This window comes from Octopus sinensis, linkage group LG15 (genome assembly GCF_006345805.1).
Source record: "Octopus sinensis linkage group LG15, ASM634580v1, whole genome shotgun sequence".
Lineage (NCBI taxonomy): Eukaryota > Metazoa > Mollusca > Cephalopoda > Octopoda > Octopodidae > Octopus > Octopus sinensis.
This window is the reverse complement of record NC_043011.1, coordinates 6,818,060-6,826,032: the sequence shown is the minus strand read 5'-3', so window position 1 is coordinate 6,826,032 and position 7,973 is coordinate 6,818,060. Positions and strand designations below refer to the sequence as shown.

At 37.0% G+C, this 7,973-nt stretch overlaps 1 protein-coding gene across 1 annotated transcript in view; it reads left to right on the top strand.

Moving 5' to 3' along the window:
- The first annotated feature begins 860 nt into the window (after positions 1 to 860).
- LOC115219912 (insulin-degrading enzyme) overlaps positions 861 to 7,973 on the top strand; it is a 75,715-nt gene continuing 68,602 nt past the window's right edge. The window contains exon 1 of the mRNA XM_036509432.1: positions 861 to 1,138. The gene's annotated coding sequence lies outside the window, so the exon portion shown is untranslated. The remainder of the gene's footprint in view (positions 1,139 to 7,973) is intronic.

Sequence of the window (7,973 nt, the reverse complement as noted above, 5' to 3'; positions counted from 1 at the left end):
TACTGCGAGGAAGACAAATATTAGTCATTTATTGTTTTAGCTTCAACGTATCTGTTTCTTTATAACCCACAAGGGGCTAAACATAGAGGGGACAAACAAGGACAGACAAACGGATTAAGTCGATTACATCGACCCCAGTGCGTGACTGTTACTAAATTTATCGACCCCGAAAGGATGAAAGGCAAAGTCGACCTCGGCGGAATTTGAACTCAGAACGTAACGGCTGACGAAATACGGCTACGCATTTCGCCCGGCGTGCTAACGTTTCTGCCAGCTCGCCGCCTTTTTTAGCTTCAACGTATCATCTCAGATGAAATCACTCCCCAGACAAGAACATTCCCGAAATCATTTTTATATATGTGTGTGTGTGTGTGTTTGTGTATGTATGTATGTATGTATGTATGTATGTATGTATGTATGTATGAGTGTGTATATATATCATTTGAGATGTCTGCGTTGCATTTAAAGCACGCTATCTGGCCTAAAGGGTGAGATGAATTAGGCCAATGCGGTTGATATCCAACAGAAATATCTGTACATCAATATCAGTACACAAAGAACGTGAGCGGACGAAGAACCAGGAATCTGTCCCTTGCGCCCGGTTGCAACCTAGAAACAGCGTCTAAACATAGTAAAACATATTAACTGTACAAGATACAACATCTCTATTCCTAGCAGGAAAATAAGACGTTGTGATATTCATACATTGCCTAAAAGTTGTGGAAGTTTCTATAAAGCGAAATACTTTTTTTTTTTAAACCAGAATCTAAAGCAAAAGGGAGGTCAAAAGTGAAAAAAACTGCCTTCGCGAATATTGAAGGGAGATAATTCTAACGACTTTTTTCCCAGTGACGCTCTCTAACGATAGAAATTGATTCATCACGTTGTTTCACATATGGACTCTGGCTTTGGTCGGAATTCTCACATAACAACAACAGCAACAACACAAAACGCATCTAAATAGACATAATAATCATATTAATGATATTAATTACTATAGTGGATGATTCAAGTGTTGGTCGACCTTGTGTTGAACATTGATAACGAAGAAGATTGACAGCACCGAATAAGAAGAGTGTGAAAAGCTTTCAGCCTCTCGTTGCTAACATATTATTCTGTAGCGCTCCAATTTAAATCGGTGAGTATGGAACAGAACTGCTCCGTGCAATCCTCTGCGTATACGTGTATGTGCGCGTGTGTGCGTTTAGATGTGTCTAAGGGAGTCGTGTGTGTGTATGTATGTATATATGTATATCTATCTATCTATCTATCTATCTATCTATCTATCTATCTATCTATCTATCTATCTATCTATCTATCTATCTATCTATTTATCTATCTATCTATCTATCTATCTATCTATCTATCTATCCATCTTTCTATCTATCTATCTATATCTATCTATCCATCTATATATATCTCTATCTATCTATCTATCTATCTATCTATCTATCTATCTATCTATCTATCTATCTATCTATCTATCTATCTATCTATCTATCTATCTACCTACTTATCTACCTATCTCTATCTATCTATCGATCTATATATATTGGTAAAAACGGTAAGATAACAAAAGAAAGAAAGAGACCTCAATATTATGTGAATAGAGGAATTTATCTGTAAATGTAATATGTGACAATTATTCGGTAGCCAAGACAAAACTCTGAGTTTCGGATGCCGAGGTGGAAATCCACACCACCATCTCTTCAGTTATCCGGCCGTATATATATATATATATATATATATATATATATATATATATATATATATATATATATATATATATGTATATAATTATTTGAAAAGAATAATATTGACAGTGATTTCGAAGTTTCGGTCAGCTAAGCCATGATCGGACTATTTTAACAATTTATTATAACAAAACCTAACACACACGTATATAAACAGGCGATCTTAAACATATATATACACGTATATAAAACGCATATTTGTGTATGTCTGTATACATATGTTTGTGTATGAGTCCCCATTAATAGTTTTACTTAAATCGATTATTTAGTGATTTAGTGTCTAACCGTCCAGCTCCGTGAGGGTTCTTAGTTTTATGGTTTGCTTGCTTACAGTTTTTCTTCTACAAAATTCCACCCAAAACAGCCAATATAACCGTCTTCTTCGCCCTCTCGCTTTAAATTTTCCTCGGACCATTTGTTGTATTCTGTAGTATTTTATTTAGTACATCTGCTGTCCTATAATAAATAAATTTTAAAAAACCCCAAAAAAACTCAATTGCTCTAAATTATACATTTGAGAGAGCTGATGGCTTTTTTTTTTCAAACACATTTTTTATTGTTGACGCAGTGCAAACATTACTGTAATTGATCGAACTGCAAAAGGATGACTGAAGTTTTCAAAGCAGAAAATGATTTGCTATATTTCAATATCGGTCAGGATTATGTATGTAGTGAAGAGTCTGTTGCAGGTTTCTGTTTGGCCAACTCCTGTCAAACCGTCCAACCCATGCCAACATGGAAGGCGGACGTTAAACTATGATGATGATCATAGTGATGCATATAAGTGCAAATACACGTTTATATTTGTGCATGCATATGTATATCTATGTGTATATGTATGTATATATGTGTGTGTGCATGTATGTATTTATGTATGTGTGTGTGTGTATATATATATATTTCTTTACTACCCACAAGGGGCTAAATGCAATGGGGACAAACAAGGACAGACAAACGGATTAAGTCGATTACATCGACCCCAGTGTATAACTGGTATTTAATTTATCGACCCCGAAAGGATGAAAGGCATATAAATATATATGTATATGTATATATATTGTGTTGGCAACTAAGTTTTAGTCAATAATGTATTCACCCTTGTTGTTTACAACTTCTTCCCAACGTTCAACAAGATTTTCAATACCTCGTTGGTAGAAATTACCCGATTTCGACTCGAAAAATTGATCCAACCAAGCTCTCAATTCTGAATCAGTATTGAATGAAACTCTGTGCATAGCATTTGAAAGAGATCGAAATAGGTGGAAATCCGTTGGTGCCAAATCAGGAGAGTATGGCGGGTGTGGCAGCACTTCCCAGCCATGTGTTTGAATGGCTTCCTTGGTCATATTGGCGATATGAGGGCAAGAGTTGTCGCGCAGCAGAAGAACTCTATGCTGCCGATTAGGTCTTTTTCCTTGAATAGTTGTGTTGAGTAATTCCATCAGTTGAACATAGAGTTCCGTGTTGACCGTTTGGTTCCATTCAAGCAATTCGTAATGGATAATCCCTTCCCAGTCCCTCCATACACACAACATTGTTTTACACAGATGATAATCTTGTTTCACGTACGGTGTCGCTTGTTTACTGGGGCTAAGTCATTCCTTACGCTGCTTCATATTGATGTACAGACACCATTTTTTTGTCGCCAGTAACGATTCGGTAAAGAAATCGTTGCTTGTGTCCATGTGTTGAGCGGTAACGAACGAGCAAACCAGCAGAGATTGTGGCTCGTTGATATTTGTTGTTGTCACTTAAAGCATGCGGAACCCATGTTCCATACTTCTGAACCTTTCCCATCGAGTGAAGATGCTTCTCTATAGCAGTGTGGAAGCATTCCATTTTCTTTACTGTTTGACGAGAATTTTCGTGTAAAAGTTGGTTTAATCGCTCATCATCGAACTCAACCGCACGGCCAGAACGAGGTGCGTCGTTGAGGTCAAAATTTCCATTTTTGAACTTGGCATACCAATTGTGAGAGGTTCTTTCAGCTATGGTACCCCCTCCATATGCAGCACAAATGCCGCAAGCAGCTTTTGCGGCCTTAGAACCTTGATTAAAAGCAAAAAGGAGGAGGTGTCGAAAATGCTCGTTTTTCTTGACTTGACATTCTATTTTAAAGATCTGAAAATGAACAAAAATTAGCTAAAATTAACTAGGAAAAAATAATAAAGTAGATTCCAAAATTTAAAAATACAAAAAATTCCAAAGTTTAAAAAAGCGGTGGGAACATAGTTGCCAACCCAATATGTGTATGTATGTATATATATATATATATATATATATATATATATATCATCATCATCATCATCGTTTAACATCCACTTTCTATGCTAGCATGGGTTGGACGATTTGACTGAGGACTGGCGAACCAGATGGCTGCACCAGGCTCCAATCTGATCCGGCAGACTTTCTACAGCTGGATGCCCTTCCTAACACCAACAACTTTGAGAGTGTAGTGGGTGCTTTTACGTGCCACCGGCACAGGGCCAGTCAGGCTGTATTGGCAACAACCTCACTCGAATGTTTTTTGATGTGCCACCAGCACAAGTGCCAGTAAGGCGACGCTGGTAACGATCCCGCTCAAATGGTGCCTCTTACATGCCACCGGCATGGAAGCCAGCTAGCCACTCTGGCAACGATCACTCACGGATGTTGCTCTTAGCACCCACTAGAATTGGGCACAAGTGCCAGTAAGGTGACACTGGTAATGATCATGCTCGAATATATATATATGTGTATATATATATATATATATATATATTATATTAAATTAGAGATAAAACCACTTATTAGGCAAATCAAACAGTGAAAAACATAAAATTAATTTAAAAATATAAAAAAATAATAAATAAATAAATTAATAAATAAAATAATATATAAATATAAAATATACATATATATATGTATATATATATATACATATATATTTTTGTATATATATATTTAAAATTTATAAGTTTAAATTATTTAAATAATTTTTAAAATTTTAACTTTTATATTTTTAAATTAATTTTATGTATTGGCTTACATTTTTCACTGTTTGATTTGCCTAATAGTGGTTTTATCTCTAATTTAATATGATATAATATAATATATTTATACTATAAAATTGGATTTAATCCTAAATCTAATTTTTCCCTGTAAGTTTGGATTTATTCCCTAATATTATTATTATATATATATATATATATCATCATCATCATCGTTTAACGTCCGTTCTCCATGCTAGCATGGGTATACATATATATATATATATAATGAGCAACTAAGTCGCAATCATCTGCATAAAGGTTACGAATTAGAGAGTGAAAACTTTTGAATTTGTAGTAAATTGTTGCAAGTTGAAGAGATGAGCAGAAGTTTGGTACCTCACGAATATTCCAGAAGAGCAATCCACAGCAGAAGCATGAGTGAGAGGAGCAGCAAAATACAAGGCCAAGAGAGTTGGGTCAAGGATGTCGCTTCATTTGCACCAACATTGACTCATGCCTCTATCCCATCATGAAATGATTTAGTTATTGATACAAAGTGACTCAGGCAACCAAGTTTACTGAGTGTTCTCTACTGAGAGGCTGTATTTACAGTATCGAAGGCATTGGTTAAATCAGTGAAAATATGGACAAGATTCATATTCTGTTCAAGGCAGTTCTCCTTACAATGTAGTGAATGGGCAAAGCTTGGCCTACAACGTCTGTGGACATGTATCTCCATCAAGATCTGGGCTAATTAGTCACCAGATGAGCCACAAGGGCAAAGTACAAATTCCTCTCAGTGCACAATGTTCTTAATGGTCAGCGATGGTCTTCCTCACTCATGAGTCGTTAGTCATCATATATTCTTTATTTCTTTTACTTGTTTCAGTCATTTGACTGCAGCCATGCTGGAGCACCACCTTTTAGTCAAACAAATTGACCCCAGGACTTATTCTTTGTAAACCTAGTACTTATTCTGTCGGACTCTTTTTGCTGAACTGTATAAGGTTTCCCCTATACAGGCACATCTTTCATTTAAGTCCCTGTGTTTGGGAAAAAATTCTCTGAGATGATGGTTGACAACAATCTCGTCCATATCCATGTCTTCAGTGTTGTATTCAGTTAAGACTTTAGGGTCTTCTTTCTTTCCTGGGGCGATGAATTGGGGTTTTTCTTTTGTAACATGGTAACAAAAAATACAGTTTCAAATTCCGCCCCCTCTTGGGGCCGTGGCAAAACAAAAGCCTATGATGGCTTAAAAAAGTTTAAAATTTTTGTTTCTGGATAGTAGCACAGTAAACTCAGAAATGACTGAAGCGGAAGTTGGTTGCTTAGGTAGGCAACCTACATACCACATAGCCACTCCTATGTATATGTATATATAATAAAAAAATAATAAGCAACAAGAATCACCCCGCATATTTTTATGGGTAACACCATACAAAATTCTGGTGCATCTAAATTAAGTACCATATTCATTTGAATCTATATATATGTATATATATATTAATCAAAATAAAAACATGATGCCAAGGATTCAGCGGTACATATGTTTTGGGCCTTTATTAGACGGTTTTACAACAATGCATAATGTGTGTCTATGGCCTTCTTCAGCCGCGTACATAGACACACATTATGCATTGTTGTAAAACCGTCTAATAAAGGCCCAAAACATATGTACCGCTGAATCCTTGGCATCATGTTTTTATTTTGATTAATATACTCTATCACCTACACCACTAAATGGTATATACAGGTGCTTACAATTATCAAGTATTCACCCTGAATTTTTGTTATATATAAATAAAAAGGCGTTTGTATGATTGTGTATAGAGGGATATATATTATTCAAAGAAATTCCAACTCTGTTTTTTATGTTTTATTTATATTTATAATGCTGAGGATATGCGTAAGCTCGCAAGAAATGAAGCCAGTATGCTCCGATGGATGTGTAATGTCAGTACTCATACTCGACAGAGTGTCAGTACCTTGAGAGAAAAGCTGGACCTAAGAAGCATCAGTTGTGGTGTGCAAGAGAGACGTTTGCGCTGGTATGGTCATGTGACGAGAATGGATGAAGATAGTTGTGTGAAAAAGTGCCACACCCTAGCAGTTGAGGGAACCTGTGGAAGAGGCAGACCCAGGAAACCTGGGACGAGGTGGTGAAGCACAACCTTCGAACTTTAGATCTCACCGAGGAAATGACTAGAGACCGAGACCTCTGGAAGTGTGCTGTGCACGAGAAGACCCGGCAGGACAAGTGAGACCATAACCCATGGCCTTCTACATGGGATGGAGCCAGCCTACGTATGCATACCTTCCCTTCTTGGGACACAAAACTCTACTTGTGAAGACCTGTTGAGGCAAGTGAGGATCAGAATTGAAATCAATCAATGGAAATTGCAGCTGAGTTACCAGTGCCGGTGCCACGTAAGAGAACCATCTGTTTGTGACCGTTGCCAGTGCCGCCTCGACTGGCCTCGTGCCGGTGGCACGTAAAAAGCACCATCCGTTCGTGTCCGTTGCCAGCCTCGCCTGGCACCCGTGCCGGTGGCACGTAAAAGCACCATCCGTTCATGGCCGTTTGCCAGCTCTGTCTGGCACCTGTGCGGGTGGCACGTAAAAAGCACCCACTACACTCGCAGAGTGGTTGGCGTTAGGAAGGGCATCCAGCCGTAGAAACACTGCCAGATCTGACTGGGCCTGTTGAAGCCTTCAGGCTTCACAGACCCCAGTTGAACCGCCAACCCATGCTAGTATGGAAAACGGATGCTAAATAATGATGATGATAATATTAATGTAGGATATAGAATATATGGTATAAATAATAACATATATAGAGTAAAATGAAATGAGTTACTGATTGTCTTATTGAATAGATGAAATGTTGAATATAAAATATTAAGGGACTAGTATACTTTCTTGCGTTATAGCAGTCTTCAAGGTCCCAGGTTGTGACAGGAATGTATAATTATATATATATATATATATATATATATATATATATATATATATGTTTGTGTGTGTAAAATTATTATTTTTTTTTTTATCTAGTTTCAGCTCACAAGCTGTGGCCATGCTGGAGCACCGCCATTGTATATGTATATTTATGAAAGTTCAGTGTTCTCTTTACATGTCAGAGCTGGTTTGGCCTAAAGTGTTTGCAGTAGTCAGAGGCTCGGATGTGTTTGTGTTTTTGTTCATATATATATGTGTGTGTGTGTCATCATCATCGTTTAACATTTGT